An 18,430-nucleotide genomic window follows, 5' to 3' on the forward strand; every position below is an offset into this window, starting at 1 on the left:
GCCCTGGGTTCAGTGGTCTCCAGGAGAAATCCAGAGCTGCTCTAGACTGGGGAAGGGGAAGCTGAGCTGCCAGGAAGTCAGACTTCTTTAGCAGTTGTTCAACTCTGAAATTCAAGCTGTGTGGAAAGTCTTCCTGGAAATAAGATTCCTTTTCAAGGCTTTTCTGTGTGGTTGGAGTCTCCTGTGTACAATGTCCAATCTATCGTGCATTTTTTTGTTTCATTGAAGTGATAGTTTTCAGATTATCTTGGGGACTTCTTTATCTGATAGAACAAGATCTGTGTGTCACCCTTCTATTGCTTGAATTATTTCAAACTCCACTCCTGACGGGTCCTCTCGGGTTGCCAAAGGAAGCAATAGAGGCACAAAATCATATTATTCTCAACACCTCAAAGAAACTCAATCCATGCTCGCCCACCTTGAAGTGGCACAGACTCAGGAAACCATAACATTTATTTTCTTTTGTTAGGAATGGTTAAAAATATGGTTCCTGCATCAGACCTAGGTTTGAGTCATGGTTTGGCCACACACTGTCTGTGTGACTTTGGGGACACAGCTCTTTGAGCTTTGATTTTTCTCATCCATAAAACGGGAGAAATAATAGTCCTGATCTCATAGAATTGTTGTGAGGATTCAGGAAGTTGATGCATAGAAAGCACTTAGGATAGTGTATGATGGTTAGTGAGTGCTCAGTTCACACTGGATTTTGTTATAATAAACCCTGTCTTATGCTGTTATTACAGAGGACAGCTGTTCACCTGTGTTTGTGATTAATAGAACTTTGGGAAATGAATCGTTACTTGATAAATAGCATTTATTTATTCATTTGGATCTTCTAAACCCAGGGGTCTAAGTAGGAGAAATCAAAAAGGAGCTTTTGGTGGTGAAAAGAAGGTTAGGAATCACTGTCCTATAGTGCGAAGCAGAGGTTGCAAACTGCAGCCCACAGGTGAATGTGGCCTCCAGGAGAGTTTGCCGTGGACAGTGTTTGTTTTGGGTTAAACTTGATTTGGTTGCTAACAACTGAGAACCCAAAGACTTCACATAAAAATTAGCCTCTCCTTTTCAGCTTGTGTCTGCCTCGTGTGACTCTTTTATGTTACCTTCCCACGAAAGGCATAATAATAGTCCCCCCAAAATGTCCATGGTCTAATTCCTGGAGCCTGTGAAGACATTAGGTTACATGGCAAAGGGAAATTGAAGTTGTTGATGGAATTAAGGTTGCTGTTCATCTGACCTTAAAATAGGGAGACTGTCTTGATTGTCCGAGTGGGCCCAATGCAATCCCAAGGTCTGTATAAGTAGAAGAGAAAAGCCAGAGGGAAATGTAGTTATGGAAGGACAGCTGGAGAGGTGCGGCTTCGAAGATGGAGGAAGGAGCCATGAGCTGAGGCATGGGGGTGGCCTCTAGAAGCTGGAAGAGGCAAGAAAGCAAACTTTTTCCTGGAGCTTCCAGAGAGGAAAACAGCCCTGCTGACACCTTGACTTGAGCCCAGAGAGGCCTATATTGGACTTCTGACTTCCAGAACTATAAGATAATAAATTTGTATTGTTTAAGCCATTAAGTTTGTGCTAATTTATTATAGCAACAATAAAAATTGAATACACTGCTGTATCCCTGTAAGATAAAACTATTTTTGCCTCTTCTTAGTCTTCATGTTTTGTATGTAATTCTTTTGAGGTGCTTTGTAATCCTGGCAAAGTCACTAAGCCCAACAGCACTATAGAAGCTCCCCGGCTTCCCTACTGGAAAGCATCGATCGGTCAGAACGCTTGCTGCCTTTGATATCAGGTTGTTACCGAACCTGAAGTGAGTTTGCTCACCCGTTGCACAGCAAGCCAATCTCTGACACCGGGTGTGGTGGAAGAAAGTAGGAATTTTATTTTTGCACAGCGCTGAGCAAGGAGAGAGGACAGCTAATGCTGAAATCCCAAACTCCCCGAAAGCTAAAAGGAAGGGTTTTTATTTGGGGTTTTAGGTAGGGGAGGGGGAGCATATGGCCTTGCTGGTCGGAGCTTTCCCACCAGCCTGTCTTTGGCCTTGAGACACTTGCAGAGAGGAGGGAGCCCGTGACCTTGCTGGTCAGCAGCTTTCCCACCAGCCTGTGTCTCTTTGCGGGAGGAGATAATCCAGGTGCTTGTCCTTGAAGGTGTCTGTCTCCATGCAGGACAGTGGATTCTGGAGCCAGGAAGCCAGAGAGTAAGCAGGGAATGAGTGTGTTAGTTTTAACCCCATATATGCTGGGTTTAATGTGGGGAAACTGATATCAGGGTCGGTATCAAGGTGTGTGTGTTGGCCTCTGTAAAGGACTTTCAGCTACAGGACAGAGTGGTTCTCTCCATATTAAAAAAAAGCGTTGATGATCATAATTACTGTGGAATGTCATACTCTCTACTATTGGGACTTTAGCACTAGATTTTCACGTGGTTTGGAAGAGTTCAGTATTTTTCTCAAAGAGAGATTGCCTGGGTTGGGTGCGTAGTTTCACTTAGGAGGAGATCTTTTCTGAGAAGGTGTGGTTTCATTTGTCTATGCATAAAAGACCATGGAGACCCTTGGAAGGAACTAGGACTGAGAGAGGCAGGAAGAAACAGAATTCTTCCAGAGACCCTGGAGCAAGGGGCAAGGGCCTTTGGGAGCAGACACTATTGGGGCCCAGATGTACGTGAGAAACATGGAAGGACACGAGTCCTACGAGCACAGCTGCAGCCAGGCTACCTTTGGGAGATTTAGGGAAAGACCCTTCCTCCAGGTGGATGCATACCTACCTGGCACGTGTCTTGAGGGGAGGGTCATGGACAGGGTTTCATTTCCGCCCCAACCCCCACCCAGGGTCTTTTTGGTAGGGCCTAGCTTACAGAAATGGACATGGTAGCCCTGTCCATTGGAATTTTGCAGTCATAAATAACACTCTCCTCCAGGCCTGAGATCAGGACCATTTGAGAGATGGGTGCAGGAATCAGAAAAGTGGAGATAGCAATTCCACTTCTGAGCATGTACTCAAAAGAATTGAAAGCAGGGCCTTGAATAGGTATAGGTACACCCATATCCATTATAGCATTACTCACAGTAGCCAAAAAGTGGAAGCAACCTAATTGTCCATCTATAGACAAATAGATAAAGAAAATGTGGTATATCCATACAATGCAATATTATCCAGCCTTAAAAAAAGAAGGAAATTCTGACACATGCTACATGGATGAAACTTGAAGACTTCAGGCTAAGTGAAATGAACAAGAGGCAAAAAGACAAATATTGTCTGATTTTACTTACCTGAGGTACCTACAGTGGTCAAATTCATAGAGACAGAAAGTGGAAAGGTGGTTGCTACGGTCTGGGGGAGAGAGGAATGCAGAGTTATTGCTTAATGGGTACAGAGTTTCACTTTGGGAAGATGAAAATGCTCTGGAGATGATTGGTGATGATGTTTGCACAACAGTTTGAAGGTACTTAATTCCATTCAACTTAAAATTGGTTAAAATGGTAAATTTTATGTTATGTATATTTTACCACAATGAAAAAAAGTGAAGAAAAGAATGGTGGTAAAGACTTCTTTATTTCTAGTAAAAGTTGGATTGGATGATGAGCATTAAATGTGTCGCCACAAAGGACTCGCCAGCACTCCTTGAATGGAGTGACCCTCCTGTGGGCTCCCCAACAGCTGACCTCTGGCTGACAGGGGAAGAGCAGGGCCCAGAAGCTTACTGTGTGGGTGAGCAGAGTGTGGGAGTCTCAAGGTTGGCTCTTACAAGGCTCTTACACAGCCTCCACCAAGGGCCTGAGCTGGACGTGCTCAGTGCTCCCCCACTCCCCGAACTCTCCAGTCAGATGAATCATTCTTTTCTTCCTCTGGGCCTGAGAGTGAGGGAGGGACAGAAGCTGGAAGTGTTCCTCCTGCAATTTCCTCTTTGCTCAGGAGTGATGGTTAATTTTATGTCAACTTGACTAGACCACAGGATGTCCAGATAGTGGGTTAAACATTATTTCTGGGTGTGTCTATGAAGGTATTTCCAAAAGTGATTTAATATTTGAATTGGTGGGCTGAGTAAAGCGGATGGCCCTCCCCAGTGTTGCTGGGCATCATCCAATCAGTCAAGGGTCTGAATGGAACAAAAAGGTGGAGGAAGTTTGAATTTGCCCTCTTGAATTGGCATTCCTGGTTCTCAGGCCTTCCGACCCAGACCGGAATCTACAGCATTGGCTCTCTGGCTCTCAGGCCTTTGAACTACACCACCAACTTTCCTTGGTCTCCAGCTTGCAGACAGCAGATCATGGGACCGCTCAGCCTCCATAATTATGTGAGCCAATACCTTAAGTAAGTCTCTTCCTAGACGGATATATATACAGTTATGCACCGCTTAACAACCAGGATATGTTCTAAGAAACGCCTTGTTAGGCGATTTCGTCATGGTGTGAAAATTGTAGAATATACTTACACAAACCTAGATGGTATAGCCTACCATACACCTAGGCTATACAGCAGTAATCTTATGGGACCACCATCACACATGCGGTGCATCATTGACCAAAATGTCATTGTGTATATCCCATTGGTTCTGTTTCTCTGGAGAACCCTGACTACTACAGCAGGAGACAGTGACATTCTCCTCACTCTACAGACACTTAGGAATTGGAGGAAGATGCGTCTACCTCACACGTCCCTTGAGCTGTGGGGTTGTGCTCAGCAAAAGCGTCCTTTAAAAAATGCCCTGGGGCAGCTGGGCTAAGAGCCACACTGGTGGAGGCAGCTCTCTCTGTGAGATGGTGCTCTTGGTTTATGTTTAATTTTGGTCTTAATCTTGAACAGATCATGATATTGACACTAACTCAGAATAAACAGAATTGTGACGTATTCCACAATTTACCCTTCTGGATTCACTTATTCTATGTCATGTTCTCTCAAGTTTCTGAGTATTATGATTCTCTTGTGAGACGTGGTGGGTTACACTGGGACTTTGATAGGGCAGATTGTAGGTGGGGAGCAAGGGGCCTGCCCCCCATGCTGCTTCTCTATCTGACCCCCCTCAATGCCTTCCCCACCACCAGCCCCTGCTTGGTTCTGGGTCTTAACACAGAAGTTCAGAGAGTTCCTCTGAGCAGAGAAGATCTCCCTGAATATATTTTTTTCTTTTATTGCTAAGACCTAAAACTTAGGAACACCAACGTCCCTATAATCTAGTGTTCTGATTGCTACCAAATCCAGAAGTTTAAAATTCACTCCAAAGTGTAAAATTTGCCACTAAAGGGAGTGTTTATAATTTGTCTTTATATTTCAAAAGCATGTGACTTTAAAATTCCTTCCTGTCTCTCCAGCATTTGTACCATGAAACTGAGCTTTCCCTGGACACAGCCAATCCCTTCCTTCAGCATGATGAATTTTGAATGCATTTTTCTAACCACGCATCCACACCAGCATGATCTCCCAATGACATCTTAAAGCCAGCTAGACTGTGGAGGGCGGCTTAGGAACTGGGAAATTGCTTGAGCGGTGGTTTTTAGAGGTTTATTACATAATCCCAGGTTTGAGTGTGACTTATCTGGGAGGGGGTAGGGAGAAATCACACACACAATGGCCACTTGAAGGGGAGAGACTCTGACCCAAACACTGTCTGCCCTTCTCCTTCCTTGTGGCTGCTAATTCACTAGGTAGAAATGAAAAAATTGTGGCACTCAGTACTGCCTAAACAAAAAACAAGCAAAGCAAGTGAAAAATCTGATAATAATTACCTTTTGCAGAGGCGGAATTGACCTGAAGTCTCTAGGCAGAAAGAGGGGATTCTAGCTCTCAGAAAGGATGCTGCCGAAAGGAGATTTGGAAAGCGAATCTACAGGCAGGGCTTAATGCACCAGATTTATGCACGCTGTCAGCTTCTGAGCAATATAATTGTTGCCATTTTTCTGCCTGGGGCTACTGCCTCTGGTTTCTGGGAACAGTGCTAGAATATTTTCCACTTGGTGACATTTATTACTACGACCCCTTCATAGTAAATCTCACCCTTTGTCTTCCATCCCCACCCTAATCTCCACTGAATCTCATATTTAAAAAGAACCCCCGGTTCTGTTTCCAATTGTTAGCACAAATATGAATCAGGTGACAAAGATTCATTTTCACAATATCATATTGAGGTAGATTTCCACGTCTCAGGCAGCTGAGAAATCGCTGACACTTTCAGAGCCCACTAAGCCTCTGGGCTGAAGCAAGATGGGAGCCTAGGCACGCGAGGCCTGCCCTGTGGTGTAGACAGCCTGTGGAGTGACCCAATGAATGATGCTTTGACTCATGAGTACATCCTGCTGGCGGGCATTGCCCTGAGAAGGCTGATTGATTGGAGGTGAATTCTCATCTGCACGTGTGTGCGCGTCCAGGTGCCTGAGATCTCCCTCTCTGATCTGTCCTGTCCTGTCCTGACTGTGGCTCAGAATTGTTGGCTGTTTGGCACTTGCTTACTCTTTTTTAGCTGTACAAGTTGAGGAGCCTATTCAGTGGGAGTGGGCAGAGGAATAATGACTGGTCTTGCTCTTCTGTCAGCATCACCATCCTCATCCTCTTCATCGCTATCGTTGTCATCACCATCACCATCATCATCATTAGAGCTGTCTTTATTGTCCTCATTGTGACCATCATTCCTAACATTTACCAAGAGTCTTCTCTGTCCAATGCCATGTTAGGCACTTCAGCACTGTAATCTTATTTAATTCTTATAACAACACTGCAATTAGATATTATTATGCCCACTAGGTAGAGAGGCACCTGTATCTCAGAGTGGTTAAGCATCATTGTACCAGGTCACAAAATGAGTGATTGTGCAGCAGGCTTGAACATAGATCCATCTGACTTCAAACCTCTATTTTCAGTATGATACCATGCTGCCTCTCTTAGAGATCTAGCTAAGTATTTTTCTAAATAGAGGTTTCATCATGCCCCAAATCAGTGGTATCGATAAAGCCAGATTAACCAAAAACTTTCTTAAAGCTGCATGCTGAGATGAAACAAGGAGCTGCTTTCTCTAAGCTCATAACAAGTATTAAGTGATTTAATTAGGGTGCGTCTAGCTTTCGCTGCAGTCAGTGGAATACAAATGTTTAAGAACTTGACGTCACTGTTTGGTTTTGTGTTGCTTTGACTCTCTGTAAGTCCCTTCAAATGATACATTTACACTAAGTTTTCCTTCTTCATAATGGAGCATTCCCCCACATCACTGTTTCATTAATTTTCTTGACTTCAGGGAAGGGAGAGGTTGGGGAGATTTTTAGCTCATAAGACTTCATAAGAATCAAGGACCAGGGAGGGGCTGGTGTGGTGGCACAGCAGTTAAGTTCGCACACTCCGCTTCGGTGGCCTGGGGTTCACCGTTTTGGATCCTGGGCACGGACCTACCCACCTACCCACCGCTTATCAAGTCATACGTTGGCAAACGTCCCACACATAAACTAGAGGAAGATGGGCACAGATGTTAGCTCAGGGCTAATCTTCCTCAAAAAAAAAGAAAAAAAAAAAAGAATCAGTGACCAGGAATGTAAAAAATAACCAGGAAAATTCAACTCCTCTGCTGGATTAATGAGCGACAGATTGTCCATGGGAAATGGAGGCACCTGAGGGAGGGCAGGAAGCCTGGGGGATTGTGGAGGGAGTCCATTGTAGGATAAAACATGACATTTGTGGCTTATAAAATTTTTCTGAGCTATTTTCTGCTGAACTTTGTCATTGTTTCTTGACAGGTTCAGGAGCTTGGCCGGTGCCCATTCACTTACTTCATAACAGAAATGTTGGATTAAGGTGTAAGGAAAAAGTTGTTCTGGAGATCGGCTGAAAAGAGAAGGAGAGATTTGATCAGAAAAATGGTTGGGGGAAACACATCAACTGTCATTTGCTTTAGGTTTAGTTTTTATTTTAAAAAATTGCAGGGGAATACTATGCTCTCAAAGGGTTGAGTCTTAAATATGAGAATCATTTTATCAGAGAAGAGAGAATTATTTAAAATTGGAATAGAAACATTACCTAATGAGGGTCTCTTGGTTCTGGTGAAATCTGGGAAATGTGTTTCCTAGCTAAGAGAGCTCTTGGGTTCTCCTTATCTACACCCTCAACCCCTTAGTTGGGATCAGCTCTTCTGGATGAGCGCAAGGGGGTGGGAGTCTAATCAATGCAGCAAGCTAGTAACTCAGGCCAATTTTCAACCACCCCACTGGGGCAGGAGCTCTCCTATCTCTGGCTCTAGAGTTTTCTTTCTTGCAGTGGTGATGATGGAGTAAAGCAGATGAGTCGTGCTGGGCTCACATATGTTTAAACTGTTTACACTCACTGCAACCTTGTCAATGGAAGAGGCATTGCAGAATCTAAGAATTCTCAGACTCATGGGCTTAGACACAACTCCTGTTAGTTACAATCAAGCTTATCTCCTTGTGGTCCCGTCCTTCATCCCTGCACACCCCCTCCCAGATTTCTTCCAGGACTCTTTCCTAAGGTGGAGCTAATTAAGCCAAATGTTGCCTTTATGTCCAGTTTGCTTCATTTGCCTGCAGTTTTTTAAAAATTTTTAAATTTATTTTATTTTTTTTTGAGGAAGATTAGCCCTGCACTTACTACTGCCAGTCCTCCTCTTATTGCTGAGGAAGCCTGGCCCTGAGCTAACATCCGTGCCCATCTTCCTCTACTTTATATGTGTGATGCCTACCACAGCATGGTGTGCCAAGTGGTGCCATGTCCACACCCGGGATCTAAACCGGCGAACCCCGGCAGCCGAGAAGCGGAACGTGTGCACCTGCAGCTTTTTTTTTTTAATGATAGTATCACAGACTGAGGAGGGGCCTTGTTACCAAGGCAGCTGTTTTTTCACTGTTAACTGGTTGCTCCGCTCAATTTGCTCGATCATTTGTGGAGGGTTGTTTCATTGCTGTATGAACTTTGTAAAGCTTTAAATGATCCAGAACACTACAACCCTTCTCATTATCCCCAGGACAATTGGTCACCGGAAGCCCAAGGACAAAGGGGTCCAGAAAGAGATTTGGGCAAAGCCAAGTTCTATTTGTCCCTTATGGTCTGGGATCCGTGCTCCTGGACTTGGGGATTATGTGCCGTCTGTATCATTATGCCCCTGCTGGGCAGCCCGGGCTCCCAGGATTCTTTGCATGAGCAAATCTTCCCCATGGCTGGCATCTGCCTCTTGCTCTGGGTCCTAGCAATTCTCCATTCCCCATTTACTCCTCTCAGGCAGTTGCTGTCAGTTTGTCGAGGTCATGGGGCCACATTTTACTCATTTTTGTTACCCAGCACCTAGCTCAGGCCTGGCATATGGCAATAGTTGGTAAATATTTGTTGAATTGTGTGTAAATAATTGATTCTTCCCTTTACCTTCCCCAGACCTAAGTAACCAGTATATCAATCAACAAATATTTATTAAGCACCATATTAGTTTGCTCCGGCTGCCATAAAAAAATATGACAGACTGAATGACAAACAACGGAAATTTATTTTCTCACACTTCCGGGGGGTGAAAGTCCAAGATCAAAGTGTCTGCAAGTTTCGTTTCTTTCTTTTTTTTTTTTTTTTAAAGATTTTATTTTTTCCTTTTTCTCCCCAAAGCCCCCCCGGTACATAGTTGTGTATTCTTCGTTGTGGGTTCCTCTAGTTGTGGCATGTGGGACGCTGCCTCAGCGTGGTCTGACGAGCAGTGCCATGTCCGTGCCCAGGATTCGAACCGACGAAACACTGGGCCGCCTGCAGCGGAGCGCGTGAACTTAACCACTCGGCCACGGGGCCAGCCCCAAGTTTTGTTTCTTTTGAGGCCTCCCTTCCTGGCTTGCAGATGTCTGGCTTCTCGCTGTGTCCTTACTTGGTCATTTCCTGGTGTCTCTTTTTGTGCCCAAATTTCTTCTTATAAGGAAATCAGCCAGATTGGATTAAGGCCCACTGTAATGACCTCATTTTAGCTTAATCGCCTCTTTAAAGGCCATCTTTCCAATACATTCACATTCTGAGGTGCGGGGCGTTGGGACTTCAGCATATGAATTTTAGGGGGGACACAATTCAGCCCATAACAGGCACCTACTATTTGTCAGGAACTGTGCTAAGTCCTGGATGTAAAAAAGAGTGGGTGATTTTCAAAATGCCTGACAACTGCTATAGCATGGACACTGAGCATTCAGAACTGACCAGGCCAATCAGAAGGGGTGCCTGTTGTAAGTAATTGGTATACACATGTTTGTGCATGCAGTCATGCACTGCATAATGATGTTTCGGTTAATGGCGGACCGCATATATGACGGTGGTCCCCTAAGATCAGTACCATCTAGCCTACGTGTGTAGCAGGCTATACCATCTAGATTTGTGTAAGTACATTTTATGATGTTCACACAACGAAGAAATTGCCTAACGACGCCTTTCTCAGAACGTATCCCTGTTGTTAAGTGATGCATGCCTGGACTGGCTTGGTCTTGGCCCCACATATGGCATCACATGGTCCCAGGCCTCATGCAACTTATAGTCTAGTGGGAGACCTAACAATGAACGAGTAATTCTAAGAGTGGTGAGTGTTGGGAGGACTGAGTCAGGCTGCTATGGAGGTCTAATGTGGGACCCTTGAGTGTTTATGAGGGGCAGGGTAGGAAACCATTCTCTGAGAAAATGCTTCCACTCGTGGCCAGAGTTTTGATCCCCAAGCATCTTACACCAACATGGGTATCATCTCCTCTCCTCCTGCAAGAATGAGATTGCAGGTCTGGTTTTTGGCTGCCCATGGTACCCTCATGACTCTTACCTCTTCTATCTTTCAGCTGAAGAATGCCAGATACAACCTGAGAAGATAAAATTAAGGGGTTGCTTTCTGTTTTGTGGAACAGAGTGTGATATTAATAACAAAAACGGTGGGGTAGCAAGGTTGACTAAGATAACGGAATAGGAACAACAGAGCCAGGTAATAAGGGTACAAGTTACCTTCTATTAGGAAGCATCAGGGAGGGCTTATGAACCACAATAGTAGCTAACACTTACTATGCATCTTCCCTGCATTCAACCAATATTTATTAGGCACATACTATATACTAAGAAGTAGTCTAGACAGCGGGAAGGGGCAGCAAATAGCAGAGAAGATGGTTACTTTTGTGGTGCTTACAATCTAGAGAGCTGACTTCTTTTATGTGTTGTAGTGGATGCTGCATTACGCCACCCAGGTCCCCCTTTAGGATTAAGGCACTTATTCCTCCAGCTGATGGCCAGTGTGGAGAGCTGCTTGTTCACAGGAATTGTCCTTGGCTAAAGAGCGCTGCCTCGCCTAGGGTTATTCCTCCTTCTAGGGGCAGCTTGCAGCCAATGACTAGTAGATGAGGGGTTCAAAGGACCAACACTTTGCCTCAATTCCAGACAACTTGGAAGGGTTATCCCAGCTCCAGAGCTCCCTGTGGAATTGCTTGAGGCCTCTATTGTGACTGCATCATGGCGCAACACATCCATCCCTCTATCGAACCCTGCATCCCTCACTACCCCACCCTTGTTGCATTGGGTAGCACTTTCTAAAAAACTTTCTGTGCACAATTTCCATATTAGAGTCTTAGATGGGAAACCTGACCTAAGACTTGTATTTTTTTAAATCCCAACTCCAACCTGTGATGCTACAATATTTTATTATCCCATTTTACGGATTAGGAAATTAAGACTTAAGGAGGCTGAGTAACTTGCTCTAGACCACAGAGCTGAAAAATTATGAAAGTGGAGCATGAACCTGCTTCTGCCTGATATCCTTAAAAAAAGCATGTCCTCTTAAAGACTATCTACCCTATCTTGAAGGTGGCAAGGAAGCTGGGCTTTGAGAACGAGCAAGACTTGGGCACGCCTGGGTTTTGAGGACAACCTCTTTCAGCTCCCAGGAGTTAACCAGGATGTGCTCAGTGCCTGGGTAAGAATCAAGTCGTTTAATATTGATCCTAAAAAAGCCACTGTTCTTTCCCCCTAAAATGTCTCTCTAAAGGCAGCATATTGATTTCAGCAAGACAATCTAAGTCAATTTTTTAAAAACTATGAAAATATAGATTTTGTTAAAAACTTGGCTCTATAGGGGCTGGCCCCGTGGCCGAGTGGTTAAGTTCGCGCGCTCCGCTGCAGGCGGCCCAGTGTTTCGTTAGTTCGAATCCTGGGCGCGGACATGGCACTGCTCATCAGACCACGCTGAGGCAGCGTCCCACATGCCACAACTAGAAGAACCCACAACGAAGAATGCACAACTATGTACCGGGGGGCTTTGGGGAGAAAAAGGAAAAAATAAAATCTTTAAAAAAAAAAAAACAAAACAAAACTTGGCTCTATAAAGCCATTTTGATTTCTCATTATTGTGCTCTAACTGCTGACTCTCATCAAAGACGACCAAATGTCAACAAAGCACAGGAAGCATTGATCTTATCGAAGCCTTTATCTCCATGAGGCTGAATTCTCTTACTCAAGTGCAGAGGGCTTCTCGATCCTACTTGGTGTGTGTGTGTGTGTGCGCGCGCGTGTGTGTGTGTATTTAATAGCCAACCGCATATTTTTCTACCTCACTTAAGAGTTGCACAAAACCTGGCGGTAGGTTTTAGTATCCCTATTTCCCAGATGAGGAGACTGAGACTCCAGACCACACAGCAGGGAGAGAAGAGCCAGTGCTTGAAACCTCGTGCATCCGTCTCCAACCTCCGAACGGGTGTAGCCGCTGCTCGACAGAGGCATCTTCATCGAGAACTTGTCAGCATGTCTGAAGCCAGATTTGATGTTCATTCTCTACTGCTCATCAGAGCTAACGATAGGAATTTCCACTGAGTCATCTAAGCCTGAAACCTCCAAGTTCTTGAATCTTTCACCTTCCTATTCGCGTCCTTGCTTCCTCCTCCCTTCATATAAAACTCCATTTTTTTCTTGCACCAAAATATTTATCAGACCTCATTATTACTGTATCTATATCATTTCATCTGCCTCACAGACTAATATGAATTCAATAGTCCCCTAACTGGTATAGAGTTGGGTGTCCCCGCCTGCATTCTCTGTAGAGTCAAAGGAGGCCAGGGCAAGTCGCGGGTGTGAAGTCAGATGCGCGGGTTTGAATGGCGTTTTCACCAGTAACTGGCCCTGACCCTCGGGACAAGTTATTATACCTCCTGTGCCTCCAGTTCCTCTTCCGTTGAGTGGGCAAAATAATGGTAACAACCTCATTGGATTTGGGGAACATTAAATGAAATAATCTGTGTAATGCCCTTAGAACAATGCCTAGGATACAGTAAGCACTCAATAAACGCTACCTATTATTATCATTCATCTTCCTCTTGGACTGTAGAGCAATCTTTCTAAGCCATAAATGCAATCATATTACTTTCCTGTTAAAATACCTTCTATGGCTCCCAGAACCTACAGAATATCATCACAAATGTTTTGCTAAATTTCAAAAATAGCTAGCTACCATTTATTGTATTCTACTCTATGTTCCAGGCACTTCAGAAGAGATGTTTAATTCTGTAAAAGATAAATGGAATTATTCTACATATATTCTTCTCCCAGGTTATTTTTTTCCTTCAATTCTTTACCTTAGGTGCATGCCTCTTTGCCATGTGACATTGCGGCTCCACACATCGAGAGGTGGAATCTGTTCCTCTAAACCTGGAATCAGGAATGGACTTGTGACTTGCTTTGGCCAATAGAAAGTGGCAGAAGCCATGGGTACCAGTTTAAGCCTCGGCCTCTCAAGGCCTAGCTTTCACTGTCCTTCTTGGGAATCTGCTGTCAACCTTGTAAAGAAACCCCAGTTGGCTTGCTGGAGGATGAAAGACGATGTGGCACAGAAGTGAGCCTCAAGACCAGCTAGCACCCAGTTGACCTGACTGCTGATCATGGAGTATGAGTGAACACAGCCAAGACCAGAACAACTGTCCAGTTGAACTCAGCCAAAATGTCAGTCTGTAGAATCCTGAACTAAATAAATAGCTGTCATTTCCAGTCACTAAGTTTTGGGCTTATTTGTTAAGCAGTGACAGCCAACAGATACAGAAAGTTTCCAAATTTTTGCTGGTAAATTACCCTTCAGGGATCCTTATTACCCACATATCTTTGTGTAAATAAGTGAGCACTTCTGTGGGATGGATTCTGTGGTGGAATTTTGGGTCCAAGGTATACACTTTAAAAATTATGCTTGGATATTGCCAAAGTCCCACAAAAAAGGTTGTACTAATTGATACTTTCACTAATAGTACATGAGTATCTGTTTTCTCACCTTGTTGTAAATATTGGCTTTACAAGCTTAAAAAGTTTTCCATTCTAATGACTGAAAAATCATCTCCTTTTTGCTTTTTGTTTTCCTGATGTAAAGTAAAGCATATTCAATATATTTATTGGCATTTCTATTTCTTCTATGAATTGACTGTGGATATTGCCTTTTCTCCTATTGGTACATCTATCATTTAAAAATTTATTTGATTATTAGTTGTCTTCTGTTATATACATTTCAAACATTTTCCTTCTGTTTATAATTTGTCTTTTAACTTTCTTATGGTGTCTAGGCTATACAGAAGATTATAAATTTTATGTCGTAAAATGTGTCGCACTTTTTCTATTGTGGCTTCTGGATTTTGTTCTTATCTCTGGAAAGACTTCCCTACCTAAAAACTTAAAATATAAATTTTTAAGTCTTCTACGTTTTATTCTAATACTTTTATTATTTTTCTAAATATTAATATCTTTCACCTGCTTGGAATAGATTTTTATTTATATTGTGAGGTGAGAGCTTATCCTCCCTATGGATATCCAGTTGTCCCAAGAAATATTTGTGTTCATCTTTTCTGCTTTGATTTAAAATCCCATTTTTATTATATGCCAAATGTCCCAGTGTCCCAAAATGCAGTTTTTCTTCACTTTATGCTGTTCCGTTGGCCTATTCATTTATTGTTATGCCCCTGCTCCACTCTCCCAGTTACCATAACTTTATATGGACGACAAGTCTCCCCCATTTTTTCTTTTTTAAAAATTTCTTGTCTATTTCTTTTTTCTTTCAGATAACTTTTAGGATTATTTTGTCTTGTTTATAGGGAATCCTTTTAGAATTTTGAGTGGAATCATATCAAATTTGTAGATAATTTGGAAGAACTGACATTCCTTCAATACTGAAACTTCCCGACAAGGAACATGAAAAGAGTTTTTGTTCTCAATTGCAGATTATCTTTTATGCTCTGTTCTCTTCACACAGATCTTGCTCATTTCTCGTTAGGTTTTTTCCTCCCGTATTTAATAGTTTCTGTTGTTATTATAAATGGTACTTGTGCTGGATTGGAAAACTAAAAACGCAGATTACCTGACTTCTCTGCTGTTGGGTTTAGCAGTGATTGAGTTTCTGCTGATTAAAGCTGCTTGTGTTAGAGGCGAATGTGGAGTGAGTTAGGAGTGAGGCTAAGCCTGAGGCCCTCATTTTGCTAATGTGGATTGTGGTTTCCGGGGTTGGCAACTTTCTGCTTCTGAAAATCCCTTTTCTGACGGTGATAGAGGCCACGCGGTCCTGTGGTCAGCGGCTTCCTGATTGGGTGGTTTCCTGTGGTGCTGCCAGCTTTTTCAATCCTGAGCGAGGAATGACGATTCTGGGAAGTACTTGTTCCTTAAAGTTCAGCCTAAGTGAGGCCTGTTTCTCCAGCATTTCCAATAATTTTGCAATACCTGGAAATAAATTCTTTGCTGTGAAAACCAGCTAGAGAAATTCCTGTTGTCTGCAACTGAACCCTAGGGGAGACAGTATCCTACCCTTTGCGATCATTCATTGGTTATTGCTGATGTCGAGAAAGCTATTATGTTTTTTATGTTGATCTGGTGTCTGATCATGTTACCAAATCCTCATAATAGTCTAGGAATTTGGAAAATTGATTTTTTGGGGATTTCCAGGTAGCTTATAGTATTATCTACAAATGTAGGGTGCTTTGTCCCTTTCCTTTCAAAAAACTTCATTTCTTTTTCTTGTGTCCTATTATTGAGATCACCAGGACCTTTGGCACAATTTTTGTAACAGTGGAGATAGCTGAATTCCCTGGTTGTTTCTGATGATGAAGATTATTCTTGTTTCACCACTAGGTGTGATATTTTCTCTCGGTAGATACTTTTCATTAGCTTAAGATTTTTGTCTATTTGTTGTTCTTTGATTAAGCTGATTGTTGAATTTTATAAAATACATTTTCAGCATATGTCAATATGATTCGATAAGTATTTATATGTATTTATTTATTTTCCTTAATATTTTATGATAGTAAATTTCATCAATGTATTTTTTCCTAATGTTGACCCATTCCTGAGATTTTCTCCAATATTTAAAAAAATACGTTGCCAGATTTGGCTTGCTAACATTTTATTTAGGATTTTTTTATTTATAATTAAGTTTGGCTTAAGTGGTGTGTGTGTGTGTGTGTGTGTGCTGTATTTTTTATATCTGGTTATAGTACTAGGATTATGCTAGCCCAGTAGAAGAAACTGAAAAACTTACGTTTTTCCATGTTCTGAAAGAGTTGATAGAAGGTTTAGTAGTTTTCCTATAAAACAATTTTGTACAACAGGCCTGATGCCTGTTATAATCCTAAATCTTTGACTACATTTCCGATTTCTTCCCTAATATGCCTCTTCAGTTTTTAAGTTCTTCTTGAGTCAAATTTGTTAATTTATATATTTTTAGAAATCATGCATTTCATCTAGATGAGAGTTGAAACTGTACTCATCATAATAGCCAACATTTATACTTGGTGTGGTGCCAGGCATAGTGTTAAGGGGTTTCATATATAAGGCATTTAATCCTCCCTGAGGCAGGTATTGTTATAACCATCTGACAGATGTGCAGTTGGAGGCCCAGAGGAGGGTTAGTAACTTGCCCTGCAAGTGGTGGCACTGGGATTCGAATCCAGGTAGTCTGGATTCAGAGGCTGAGACAATTTTCCATCCCTTCTGTTTCTGTGGTTATGCCTGTCTTCTCTTTCCTAAGAGTTTATTTTTTTCTCTTTTTCTTAATGATCAAACTTGCTAAAGCATTGCCGGTTTTATTATTGCTGCTGTTATTTCTCCAAAGGACCAGTTTTCATTTTATTGATCAACTATTTTTAAAATTTGGGTTTCATATACAGTTTATTTCACATTCATTAATTTATATTTTTATCTATTAATGCCTTTCTTCTCCTTTCTCCATGTTTATTTGTTTTTTAATTTTTTGAATCGAATACTTAGATAATTTAACCTAATAACCACATCAGAGACCGCTGAATACAACTGAGGCTACGTCTCAAAGATTTTGTTATATAATGCTGTCATTGGTATTAATTTTTAAAGAATCTATAATTTTGGTTTTGGTTTCTGTCTTTGCCCAGAAGCTACTTAAAAGAGCTCTTGAAAATTTCCAATTAGTTATTTTAGGGGTTGGATTTTGCTGGTTATGTTTTGTTGTAAATTTCCAAGGCCACTGAATTGTGGAATAATCTCTGCTCTTGGAACATACTGAGATTTGGTGTGTCACCTTTATTTTTAAATGTTTAAAGAGTGTTTAAAAATGTATATTCTCCGTGGTGTCCAACTTCCCTGCACAGTTATTTGATTAAGCTTACTAATTGTGAAGTCCGAGTGCAGCTCTATGTAGAAACACAGTCATTTTCTAAGGGATGTCTATTAACCCATCCCACTGCTTCTGTAGATTAGTCAGTCTCTAAAGCCAGTTTGCTTTTCTAACAAATTTTACCTTATATATTTTGAAACTATACGGTAAGTGCTCTTGTAGTTATTGGTAGATTTTAATTTGTAATCAACATAAAAATTTCTTGTGTCTCATTTAATGTTCCAACCTTTTCAGTTTTATTTCCCCTGAAATTAATATTATGACATTGTTTTCTTTTGAGGAGGATAGATTGGGGAATAGTAGCTAGCATTTGCCTGATTTATCTTTCTTCATCCCCTTATTTTTGAACTTCCAAGGTCTTATTTTAGTATGATGCCTACAAGAAGCATATAGGCAGTTTTTATTGGGTTGGTTCGGTTTGGTTTGGTTTTCATGACCAATCTGGGAGTTTCTGTGTGGTGAATATAACCCAGTTATATTTGTTGTGATTGATCATACACTTGGACTTTGTCTTGATGTCTTATTTTATGTTTTCTTCGTTTCTTTTTTCTTTCTTCCTTTTGAATTTATAATGCTTTTTGTTATGTTTTTTTCTCTCTAGTTCTTTGGAATACATGCATACTATTTATATTCTTCTAGTAGATATTTTAAATTATTGATATACATTTAGATATATTTAAAGATCAACATGTAGAATTATTCTCAATGTGCTTAACCTGGCACCTTGTTCAATTATCTAAACTTCTTACCAAATGGCTCTGGTTCCTGGTCTCTTGCATTTTATGGAACAGTAATATTTCTGAAAGATGAATTGTGAACCTATGTAGGTTTGTCACATTTTATTTTGTTA

At 41.8% G+C, this 18,430-nt stretch overlaps 1 long non-coding RNA gene across 1 annotated transcript; it reads left to right on the forward strand.

Moving 5' to 3' along the window:
* Positions 1–10,312: 10,312 nt before the first annotated feature.
* On the forward strand, positions 10,313–13,952 carry LOC138923506 (uncharacterized). Its single transcript, XR_011437181.1, has 2 exons — positions 10,313–11,892; positions 13,549–13,952. It is a non-coding gene; the product is annotated as an uncharacterized lncRNA (long non-coding RNA).
* The last annotated feature ends 4,478 nt before the right edge of the window (positions 13,953–18,430 follow it).

The sequence above is a fragment of the Equus caballus genome, chromosome 3 (assembly GCF_041296265.1).
Source record: "Equus caballus isolate H_3958 breed thoroughbred chromosome 3, TB-T2T, whole genome shotgun sequence".
In the NCBI taxonomy this organism is placed as follows: Eukaryota; Metazoa; Chordata; class Mammalia; order Perissodactyla; family Equidae; genus Equus; species Equus caballus.